The following is a 13,189-nucleotide window of genomic DNA, read 5'->3' as shown; positions in this document are numbered from 1 at the left end:
ATCCCTTCAGCTTTCTGTTGAACTTGTAATCCAAGAAAGAAGTTCATTTCTCCCATAGAGCTCATGCTGTATTTGGACTTCATTACCCCTTCAAACTCCATGCACATTTGTTCATTTGTAGATCCAAAGATGATGTCATCCACATACACTTGTAACAGAAGCAAATATGTTCCCTTTATTTTGTAGAAGAGGTCTTGTCAATGGCTCCTCTTTGAAAACCATTTTCAAGAAGATGGTTTGACAGCTCATCATACCATGCTCTAGGAGCTTGATGCAATCCATATAGGGCTTTGTTTAGCTTATACACCCTGTTTGGATACATTGGATCCTCAAAACCTGGAGGTTGAGCTACATACACCTCTTCATCAATCTTTCCATTTAAGAATGCCGACTTAACATCAAGCTGGAACACCTTAATGTTCTTTGAGGCAGCATATGCAAGAAAGATCCTGATAGATTCAAGTCTTGCAACTGGTGCAAAGACTTCCTCAAAGCCTATTCATTCTTCTTGAAGACATCCCAGTGCTACAAGTCTTGCTTTATTCTTAATCACTCAACCCCTCTCATCCCTTTTATTTCTTAAAACCCATTTGGTTCCTATTGCATATATGTTTATTGGTCTATCGACAAGATCCCACACATGTAGGTCTCTGAACTGTGCTAGTTCCTCCTGCATTGCTTCCACCCAACTATTGTCTTTTAGTGTTTGAGCAATGTTCTTTGGCTCTATTTGGGATAGAAAGCAGGAGTAAAGACAGATGTTTGCAATCTCAGAATGACTTCTTATGACTCTTTCAATATCCAATGATGTTTTCAGAAGGACGATTCTTTTCCACATAAGGAGTTTGTACAATCATATCTGTAGACAAATTTGTGTCAAGATTTGTTTCATTGAGATATGTTCTTCAATGATCAAATCAGTTTCTGCATCATGAAATTCTGGTGCTTCATCATTATGTTGTTCTGAAGTAGATGCACCATTGTTTTCTAAATTCAATCTTTGAAATAGATCTTGAAATCTTGCAGTTGATGCAGCTTCTTCTTCACTTGCTTGGTTGCTTGTGTTTCCCTGATCTTGAACTTGATCATTCTGTACATCTTGATTGTCTTGAATGATTTCAGTATGATCATGTTCAGGACTGTGATTGTTTTCCTGATTATTCTCTTGATCTTGTTCAACCACATCACTTGAGGATTTCTTCACAAAAGTATATTCCTTTTCTTTTCTAGCAACCTTTTTCCATAATTCTTCCAAGTCCAATGTTTTCTTCTTTTTCTCTTCAATTACACTGGTCTTATAGAATAAGTCATCAAAGTCTTCAGGATAAATCTTGAAGGATCTTATCAACTTTTCATGATCAAACAGCCATGCTGCACCATCAACTGTGTTTAATTGATTCTCATTGAAGATGATGTCAGATGATTCTGTAACACTCAAATGGTCTTTCACATATACTCTGTAAGCTTTTGAGTGTGTAGAATATCCAACAAAGAAACAATCTAGAGATTTTGTTTGAAACTTGTTCAAATAATCCCTTGTGTTTAGAAGAAAACATTTGCATCCAAAGGGCTTGAATAACTTGATATAAGGCTTTCTGTTGTGGAATATTTCATATGGAGTTTTGCTATGCCTTTTTGTTGACAAGTACCCTGTTCTGAACATAGCATGCAGTATTTATTGCTTCAGCCTAAAATGTAACAGGTAAATTAGCATCTGCTAACATGGTTCTTGCAGCTTCAATCAAAGTTCCATTCCTTCTTTCTGCAACAACATTTTGTTCAGGAGTTCTAGGAGCTGAGAATTGTTGAATGATTCCTTTTGTTGTATAACTCCATTCTTGAACTCTGTACCATTGTTACTTATCATCATTTTAACTTTCTTATTTAATTTGTTCTCAATCATTGTTACACAACCTTTAATCAACTCTGCAGTCTCATCTTTGTTACTTAGGAAATAATCCCAAGTATATCTTGAATAGTCATCAATGATCACAAGACAATATCTTTTTATCCCTATACTTGGCACACTCACAGGACCAAAGAGATCCATGTGAAGTAATTCAAGTACTTGATCAATTGAGTTGATAAGTTTTGTCTTATGAGTAGATTTGTGTTGCTTTCCTTTCTGACATGAACTACAGTGATCTTCCAATTTGAATTCTCTTCTATGTAAGCCAATCACATTCTCACCTTTCACAAGTCTGTTCACGTTCTTCAAGTTCACATGACACAGTTTCCTATGCCACAATTTTGATTCATTTTCAGAGGCTTTGGAAATAAAACATGCACCTCCCGTTGAAAAAGCTTCCTTCATATTCAATTCATATAAGTTGCCATTTCTTGGTGCCATCATCATAATCATTTCAGGTGGAATTACAAATTCTGGTTTTAGAATGCAACAGTGTGAATCATCAAAACTGACTTTGTATCCCTTATCACACATTTGTGATATACTCGGTAGATTATACTGAAGACCTACAACATGAAATACATTATCAAATGATACTTTTCCATTTGTTAAGATTCCTTTCCCAAGAATCTTTCCACCATTTTCATCACTTCCAAATGCTACAGGACCTTCAAACTTTTCTTCATAATTGACAAGAGATCTCTTGTCACAAGTCATGTGCCTCGAACAACCACTATCCATATACAATATGTCATTTAGAGGAGTGGACTGTTCCTGCACATGAGAAACAATTTGATTAGTTAAGTGATGAAGTGCAAGCTATATCAACTTGCAGCTCATCAGATTCAGTTTTAGAGGTAGCTTGGGAAGTGAGTGTTGTTGGTTCAGGATCTTCATGAGTGACTTCTATATTATCTGAATTATATGTCTCATATCCACACTCTCTTGGGGTTTTAACAAATGTGGTTGAATTCCGGCATTCTGCTGAGTCAATGGCATACTCATTTATCACATAATCCTTCTTTTCAGAGTAGTCTCTTACATCAGCAAGTGTTTCAACCTTAACTTTAGTCTTGGGTTTCCAAAGGAATCCTTCAGGTTCAAAACCATGTTTCATCAGAAACTTTTCATCGCTAGTGAGTTCTGTTGGTTTCTTCCTAGGAAATGCATCTCTTCTTCTTGTCTTCTCACTGCTTGATGATCCTTGAGGACTATCAGATTTGACAGATTGAGTATCCTTTTTAGGGATGATTCTCAAAGTTTGAGAGTTCTTTTTGACATTTCTCTCATGCTTCACAGGAGATTTACCCCTTTGAGTATGCTAAGCCACATGTTTCTTGGCTTTCATTGAAGGCTTTTGGCTTTCATTTTTCAGAACTTCCTTTCCACAAGCTTTTCCCATTCCCAGGTATTTATCATACTTTTGCTTGTACATAACAAAGTCTTGTCCATACTTTGTTTAATCTGGGAAATGAAAAGGCTTGAATTTGAGTCTTTCATTACAAGAGTCTGTATGATGACCATACTCATCACACTTCTTGTACCAAACCTTTCCTTTGTATCTTTCATGTTCCTTTTCTTTCTTGAATCTTTCACTTGGTCTGGGTTCTTTGACTCCAATGGTCTTTTGATTCCTTAGACTATCAAAGTTGATTGAGAAAGGGACAAACTCCTCAATCTTGATGTCTTGTCTTTCAGTCTTGCTCTTTACAAACACATTTTTTTGCATATTCAGTGGTTCTTCATCTTGATTCTCTCTATGTCTTGATTGCCTCTTTTCATATTCTTCCATTGTTTCCACTTCTCCAATATCAAGGACTTCATGATTAGAGAAAATAGGATAAACAGAGATAAAGTTTTCAACATCCACATTTTCTTTTACACTATTTTTGTTGTTCTGCTATGTCCTTTCCAATACTTCTTGGCTTGGAGGCCTTCCCGCATTTTAATTTACCTTCTTCTTTTCACATATGTCAAAGGACACATGCTCTCTCTTTGTTCATTCATTTTGTTTCTTCATTCTTGATGTGACAGGTGGATACATTGGAAGTTTGTCAATGGATTCTGGTTTCTTGTATTTTCTTCATCTTTCAGCAGCTTTGATTTCCTCACCAGTGATTTGATCACTTAAATCACTCAGGTCATCTTGATTCAAATCAATTGAATCAAAGTCATCTTCAGAGACTTGAAATCCAATTGACTTTTCTTCTTTCAAATCATTCTTCACAACAAAATCTCCTTCTTTACTCACCTCAACATTTTTATACAAATCCACAAGTTATTCTTTGTCTTGAAAAACAGCTTTGAATTGTTATCGATATGCATTTCTTTTCTCTTTATCAACTTTTGGCATAAAGTTGTTGTTGAAAGGTGGTGGTACTGCTTTGTACTTGTCTTCTTCCTTAACTTGGTTTAGAATTCCACATATGTTTCCAGTGGAGACCAAGTTCTTCAAGAATTCATTATCAGCTTGCAGTTTTGTGTTCTGCACCTTCTCTTCTATAATCATTTTCTTCAACCCATCTATTTCAGTTGTGAATCTTTTCTGAGCTCTATAACTGTTTACACAGTCTTCTTCCAAACTTTTCATTGTTTCTTCACTCACCAGTTCACTTGCCTCATATGCATTTATGATACTTTGTTTCTTAAAACACTCACTTTCCAGCTTGCCTACTTTCATTTTCAAATCATTGATAACTTCAGTTAAATCAACAGTGGGAGCAGAATTTATGTGACACTCGTCAATTTCAGGTTAACTCCGTTAATCCGAACTCCGTTAATTCAAACTTAAGATCACACGAACTGTAACGCATATCTCATTACATTTAAGTTAGGGTTTTAAATGACGCTTGACAATCTACACATAAGTAGTCTTTCAGAATTTCACCGAAACACACACGAGTCGACTCAAACCGTTGGTGAACAAATGATAAGTAATTGATAGTTATGTGTTAATCTATGTGTTACTTGTTATTATATATATATATATATATATATATATATATATATATATATATATATAACACTAAATTCAAGAAGCAAAAGCCTAGTTTATGCTAGAAATTGATTAACTAGAAGTTCAGGGAGCTAAGTGTAATATTTAATAATATAAACATATTATTACACAGCCCTAATCCCTCTCTCCCTCCTTGTACGATCAGTCTCCCTCTTCCCCCTCCCTCTTGTCGATCGTGAACACACACCACACACATATACAAGGATTTTCAAGTTTTGTTGGAGGATTCAAGGTGCAAGATAGGTAATTAACATCTTCTATAGTCATTCTATGTGTTTAATTATGCTATTGAATGAGTTAATCAAAACCCTAAATCTTGAAAGTGATGATTTAACATGAGTTAGGGCTTAATTATGTGTTTGTTGATTATTACTAGTGAGTTGATAAATAGTTGTGTTGTTATTGAATGTTAATTGCATGTTTCTTGAAATTGAACTTTGAAGTAAAACCCTAATTGTGTATGCAAAGTGATATTGAGATGCATGGTTGGTGGATTATGCATCTAAGGGGTTGTATGTATGAGTTATAATACAAAGGTTATTAGTTTGTTGAGTTTTAATGAAAATTGTTGCTGGACAGATTCTTGAATTCGTTTTTAAATGGCTATAACTCGATGTTAATCTTATGTTCTGATGGGATTGTTGATTCTATTATATACTAGGTCGAGTCTAGTTTCTGAAAAGTCTAAGTTTGTAATTTTTGTACGCATAAAAGTTAGTTTTAATAATTTTACAAAACTGTTGTGCAAGGCTGATTCGGGAAGCCTGCTGGTAAGCTGTTTTGCGGCTGAGATATCTCATAGACGACAAGACCAAATAGGTTGGTTCTACTTCTGGAAGTTAGTATTTTGAGTTAGGAATCTTACCCAATTGGTCTTGCATTAATTGGAATTGTCATTTAACGGGAATAACAAATAACATTCTGTTGCGCATGATAATAATTGTTGTGTGTTTGCTGTGATGTTTTGATCATTGTGATAAAACTATATATGATAAAAATATAAGAAAACTATTTTTAGAAACCTAACTCACGTGTGCTTCTGTGATTATATTTGGTGATTTTATTTGACATGTTAGAATTTATTAAATAGAGTAATCTTGTCGAGTGAAAATCCGCCTGGACAATTTAGCTGCTGAATTACTTGAATTATCATGAAAAGTGCATAACTGATCGATGTTTGCTATGTTTTGACCAAATTGCCCTTGTGGGGGATATTTTCTAGTAATGAACGATATTAATACTTGACACTTAAGTACTTTTTCACACGTGTAACTTATCACCAACGTGTTTGTCGAGTCGCACTTATTTCACAAACGAAACACGAAACGTATCTCATGCATAAGTTGTATGTGTCGAGTCTAGGGACTCACTCATAGTATAAATACTTAAAAAATCTCATTTTTGTTTTAGAGCACTAGTGAGGATTTTTCTGTGATGCACACCTTTCTCAGATCTTTTTGGTTATCTTCGCAAACAGTGAGTTCACGTCCCCTTTTTACTCTTTTTAAACGCTTTTATTTGGGGGAGATAACATACTCCAACGCTGTAGATTTTGTTTAGTTTTTATATATTACTTGTAAGGCTAAGTGGCAAACAAACCAACCAAAGTCCTTCGTAACATCGAACCAGTTAATATTTGGATAATAGCGAGTCACAGTTGAGTAGTACTACTAGGTTTGACAAACCCCACCCAACTCTAAGCTCGACTGTAGGTCGAGTGGGTGTAATCTTGGCTAACACATTACCATGGTCGTGGTTGACATGGTGGCAAGGCAATTGAAAATCAGTCAGCTTCGGTGTCGAACACTTAGTAATAAATGCTTGATAGGTTAGCTACCTATTTATATATAATTGACTTAACACTATCTAGTAACGCAAAAACGCAAAACGTAAACGCAAACGCAAATGCTTTAATTATATAAACTTGTGAAATCACCAACCCTGTGTTGACACTTTAAGTATGTTATTCTCAGGTAGCCAAGGCGGGCGCGCCGTATAGGAACATGCATTCGCTAAACACCATCGCTTGAAAACTTCTTTTAATTTTTATCTTAATAACTTGGGTTTTTAAGTCGTCCTGTGTGGCGCAAACTTCTTCGTAATTCGGACGGACTTATATTGGGCATTATCAGAAATGATGAAGATCTGACCTTTCTGGATAGAGAAGATTTGAGGCACATATTAGAAATGAAAATTCCTAAAAACCACCCTCATTATCAAATATTGTCCATTTTTAAGCAAAGGGCAGGAGCAGTGATAGTTGGAAGAAGACAATTAGCCCACAATGCAAGAAGATGAAGACTTTTAGTATAGGGTTTGCTTTGTAATGTCCACTGGAAAAAATTTTCAACTACGTAATCATTTGATTTTGATATGTAATTTGATTTTGATTTGATGTGTATTTTGACTAAGTGTAAGTAACCTTATAGGTGTTTTGGGACAACTGAGGTGTTCCAATCTAGGGGAGATTGTTGAGTCAAGAATTTGACATGAAATGACTTAACGAAGTTTAAGGGAGATTGGAATCTTCTCAACACTTCTTTGAAACGGCTAAGTATGGAAACTGAGCACACTTGGACATCCGAGCAGGGTTGTACTTGTCTTAGCAAGGTATTTTGCCTATCGGGCAAGGTTATCTTCTTGAAGTCTACTTAAGTGATGATCCGAGCAGGTTTCACTTTGTCTAGCAAAGGTGTTCTTCAAGTCAAGCACGGTTTGCTTACTAGAAAACTCTAGACTAAACCAAGCTTTTGAAGACAAGTATTTGAAAGATCTAGCAAGGTTTGATTAATAAACCGTAGTCCGAGCATGCTTGTTGAAAGTGATCAAGAAATATTCTACGTATTTTCTCCAGCAAGGTTCAACTCCGAGCAAGCTACAGTGCTAGCAGCACAGTTCAAATAGTGTTACCAGCACACTTTTTTTTGCTTAATAAGTTATTATTTCAACAAAGAGTTGAAGGGATTCATGAAAAACAGTTTGCTAGTAGGACCATAACGAGTATAGTTTGCTATGGTCAAGAAATTGAAGTCTGCTAGGTGAGTATTTTCTAAGGAATACTATTTTCTAAGGAAAATACTCTAAGTAAAATATACCCGGAGAACTATTCACCAGCACATTTCAAGGTTACCAGGTCTAGTCGAAGAAGACAAATGGCACAAAGTGTTCCCGAAGACCTGTTATTACACTTAGAATGTTTTTGAATATGTAATATGATTATGTTCCAATCATTAGGGTTTCTAAAAGGAATGACAGCTTTCAGGTGGTGGCAGACCTATAAAAAGAATATTTTAAGGCACGCCTACCACGGATTTTCCACTTACACTTTTCAGACCTAATCGAATATTCCTGATTGAGTGTGACGGCTGTCCTAAGATTAGTACGGATAAACATTCCTTACAAGAAACCCTAATCGATTTTCATTTGTATGAAACTTTCTATAAATGGAAATCTTTTGAGTTATTGTTTGTGTTTGTTACATTTATTAGTCTTTAAGCAACAATCTTGTTTGTTTCTGATTCCGCCGTTAACAAACATTTGTTCTTACCCTAAATAGCACAGTCACCAACCTTCTTGTCGACACGGTTATCTGTGTGGGTTGTGACATTTCCTGAGTGATCAATACGGGACCGACACAAGTGCTACATTTCCTTGGTTTCTAGGCTGGTTCTGATTTTTTCTGTTGTTATTGTTGGGAGCATTTGGAGGATTTTGGTTGTTGTTGCTCTAGTAGTTCTGATTCTGAGGTATAACTTGCTGATTGTTCAGTTGTGGCTGCTAATAGTTGTTGTCAAAGTTGGGATTATTGTTAAGTTGTTGTAATTTCTTTGTTGGCCTTATTGATTTTGGTATTGGTTTCTTGGTTGTTGATTCTGATATTGATTACCTTGGAAGTTTCTTGGTTGATTGCATTCTCTTGCAAAGTAACCTGGTTGTTAACAGTTGTAGCATATTGCTTTAGACTTGTCAAACCCAATTCTTTCATAAAGACCTGACACAAGAGACCTCTTAGTCCTATTAAACAACCTTTTACTTCTAAGAGCCAACATTGTAGCCTGCCACTTCAAGTCCATGACTTCAAGATCATTGGCATCAATCTGTTCTAAATCATCCTGAATGACACTGGTATGGATCATGTTCTTGGCTACAAATGCAGTACAGGAATATGTGAAAATAGAAAACATTCACTTCCTTGACCACCATTTCCACCAACATTAGGTGAATGTCCACTTGCCATTGAGGTAGAATCATTATCATCAATGAGTTAGACATTAAACCTTCCTTGACTACTTGAGCTAGTACCAACAAAACCTTTTGGTGTATCAGCACCAAGTTCATTTGGTTCCTCAATAATTGGGATTTTTTGTTGGTTTTTCACAGACATGTTTCTCATAGGAGCAATGAGTGCTTTAACACTTGGAAACAAGGTTTGTCTTCTTTTATCATCTCATTCTCTATCATTTTAATTTCAGCTGCTTGGAGAAAGGAAACCACATCATCAAGCTTCGATTCTACATAATTTGGTTTTTGTCTGATGAACTTGCATGCTGTGTACCATTCTTTTGACAGAGATGACTGTAACTTTTTTGTTAAGTCCAAATCAGTGACCATATAGTCAGTTGTCCTTATCTCATTCACTATGGCAAGGTATCTCTCCAAAACTGATTTCAGCCTCTCACCATCCTTTTATTTGAACCTATCAAGCTGTTTCTTAAGCCTCTCCTTCTTGATTTTCTTCAATTCAAAATTTCTTTCAAACATTTCAAGAATGGCAACATACAAGGCTTTAGCAGTGGCATGGTGAGCCACCTTAGTCACAATTTCCCATGACAGCCCCAATTTCAACATAGCAAGTCCTCTGTCAACCACCTTCATCATTTTCAATTCAACATCTTGGTTGGCATTAGTTCCAATAGGTGTATATGGTCCATTCTTGATGGAATTCGACAAGTTAACATCATTATAGCACACCGCAGCTTCAAAGAGAACTTTCTACTTTATTTAATTTTCATGTCCATCTAACCATGGAATTTTGTTAGTTGAGACCTCTTGCTCATTATAACCAGACATTTTGAGAGTTTAAAAGGTTTTGAAAACAGAGACAAACAGTTGATAAACTTAAAAAAAGTTTAAATTTTTCTTAAGAAATAATCAAATCTATAGATAAAATCTTCATATATGATGAATCTGGTCAGACTAGAGCATGATCTTAAGTAAAAATTAAAACTTTAATTCAGAAAGATAAAGAAAACACCCAAATATTGTAGATCTGGAAGAAATGAAGAATAGAGCATCTTACGGCATATTTTTGAAGGCCCCATTACCGGTGTCTCACATTTGGACGTTGGATTTACTCATTAGCATAGTTCAAAATATTAGAGTTAATAAAAACATTCACGGAATATTAAACTTTCATAAAACATTACATATTAATACATAACTTGTTTTAATAAACACATTGTCTTTCAAATTTAAACATAAATTAATAAACGTCTTGAGTCTTCGGATGACAATCTCTTATTCGTTTGCCACGTGTTCCCCTCAAGCGAGCTGCTTCATTCTACTCACATGTGTGCATACTAAAAGTCAGCTACGCTGAGTGAGTTCTAGTTAATCATACAACGTACAATACATTCATTACTACATACTTTCGTACATACTTTATATTCTCATACTTCGTACATAATATATATACTTACCTTTATACTTTATTCTAAATTCTACTTTACATTATTCTATTATGCCTCGAATATTATTAGGGTATTAGGGTCCGGTCCTTTTTTCTGCCTTGAGTATTATTAGGGCTCAGTCCCTAATCTGCCTCGAGATTATAAAGGGCTCGGTCCCTTTTCTGCCTTGAGTATTATTAGGGCTCAGTCCCTTTTCTTCCTTGAGTATTATTAGGGCTCATTCCCTTTCTTATGTACCTGGCTACCTCTTACATTCATTCACAACATATGTACATATCATTCATACATTATACATAGCGTTATATCCATAATCAAAACTTGACAATACGTGCAATATCCGAAGATCGTTCACGTACCGACAAGCAGTCAATCATACCTTTCACATAATTCGCATAAGGCATACACTTATCACTTAGGCTAAGTGTATTAACAAATCACATCGAGTATGCACACAGCCCCGAAAACATAACAAGGAATGGGACTAGAAACTCACATGAACTCGGTTACGTTCACCGTTTATGGTTATTCCTTTCTTGAGCTGTGCACGACTAACTGTATAAAAATTACACGTATTTATTAATAATCACAACCCATATCGTCTTTTTAGTTTAATTATTACCCTCAACGAATGGGGGTCTGAGGGCAGCGCCCCTGGCAGGGGGGTTCTACGGGCGGCAGCTGCTAGCGAGGTCCAAGGGGGCAGAGCCCCTGGCTGGGGTTAAGTTGTCTTAACTGTCTTAACACATTTTTCATTAGGATTTTAAATTATTGTCTAATTCGCTAATTCGTTTCCAATAGCGAATTAAGCCTGATTCATTAACTGATTCGTTATCTTTCGCTAGCTTATTCGTTATTCTGATTCGTTATCTTAACATGGTCTGGTTCGCTATCCTAGTTCGTCATCTTGTCATCATCTGGTTCGTCATTCTGATTCGTTATCTCAACATGACTTGCTTCGTTATTCTGATACGTTATCTGAGCATCATCTGATTCGTTATCTTAGCATAGAGAATGAGCATATAACGAATCACCAGATTCGCTGTCTTATTTAACGAATGGTTAGATAACGAATTTAGGGCTCATTGGTTATCAAGTCACACGAATGAGTCCCATTAGTTATGACTACATAACGAATTACCACAAGTTCTTATCCAGACCTTGACTCAGGGTCAAAGTCAAAATTGCCAATAACACGAAATAGTCAACATTCACCATATCTGCAATTTAACCTTCAATTATTAACGAAACAACATGATTTAAGTATCAATGAACTCGGAATAACAGCGCTAACAAACCCTAACCGTCTAATCATCCAAACATCCACGTTTAAAGGGTGTATATGATTCGTACTTATTACGGCTCCTTCATACTAACAATTAACCCCTTATATGCTAAAGAATTTTAACTGGAATCATTATGTTTGGTTAGTCATTACCAAACTCAAACAGATCTAAGATTTCTCAAACGAATCCGAACCTAAACGAACAACTTTCCATCGTAAATGCACCTTAAATGAATTGGTTTACGAACTCGAGCTAGTCTTGATGTAGGTTTGGCTCGTTACAACGTTGTAGCACCAACAAGCTCGGGTTTTCAATTTCGGATTTCGGCTCGGGATATAAGATGGTGTTTGTGTGTGTTTTTTGATGGTGTAGTCTATGGTGTAGATATGGATAAAAATAGAAAGGTTTATGGTTTAAGGGATATTTATACTCCCTTAAGCCCATGGACCTAAGGTCCATTTCATCTCTTATTCCCCCTTTAAAGTCCAAGCCCATCATCTTATAGTTTATTTATCTAAACCGACGCACGACACTTTATTGAATAAACAAAATTTCATTTATTTATTATAATAAAAAGTAGGATGTTACAAGTCTTCCCTCCTTAAAGAGGTTTCATCCCCGAAACCTAACTATTACATAAACAAATTCGGGTAAAACTTGTGCATCTCATCCTCAGCTTCCCTAGTAGAATCTGAACCCTTATGCTGCTTCCATATCACCTTCACTAAAGGTATAACCTTGTGACGAAGTTACTTTTCCTTGCGGTCAACTATCTCGATTGGTTGCTCGATGTAATTCAATTGTTCATCAACCTCAGTTCCATTAATGGCACATGAGACGTGTCATCCGTCAGACATTTCCTCAGATGAGAAACATGGAAGGTTGAATGGATTCCTTCTAACTCCTCAGGTGAATCTAGCTTGTAAGCCACTTCACCCACACGACCCATAATATTAAACGGTCCAATGCACCTTGGACTCAACTTACCTCTCTTTCTAAAACGCGTAATTCCTTTCCAAGGCGAGACCTTGAGCATCAAATTGTCACCAACGTTAAACTCAATTGGTCGTTGTCGCTTATCAGCATACGACTTTTGTATGTCTTGAGCCGCTTTCATCCTTGCCTTGATCTGATCGAACTTTGAAGAAGTTTCTTGCACAACTTCTAAACTCCCCATCTCTTTCTGACCAATATCTCCCCAACATTCTGGGGTTCTACATCGCCTACCATAAAGCATCTCAAACGATGGCATCCCAATACTTGAATGGTAGCTGTTGTGATAGGAGAACTC

Source organism: Bidens hawaiensis, unplaced genomic scaffold (genome assembly GCF_021521415.1).
Source record: "Bidens hawaiensis isolate Kalapana, Puna unplaced genomic scaffold, B.hawaiensis_p1.1 tig00004030_1, whole genome shotgun sequence".
NCBI lineage: Eukaryota > Viridiplantae > Streptophyta > Magnoliopsida > Asterales > Asteraceae > Bidens > Bidens hawaiensis.
The sequence above is the reverse complement of the archived record's forward strand: the minus strand, read 5'-3'. Positions refer to the sequence as shown.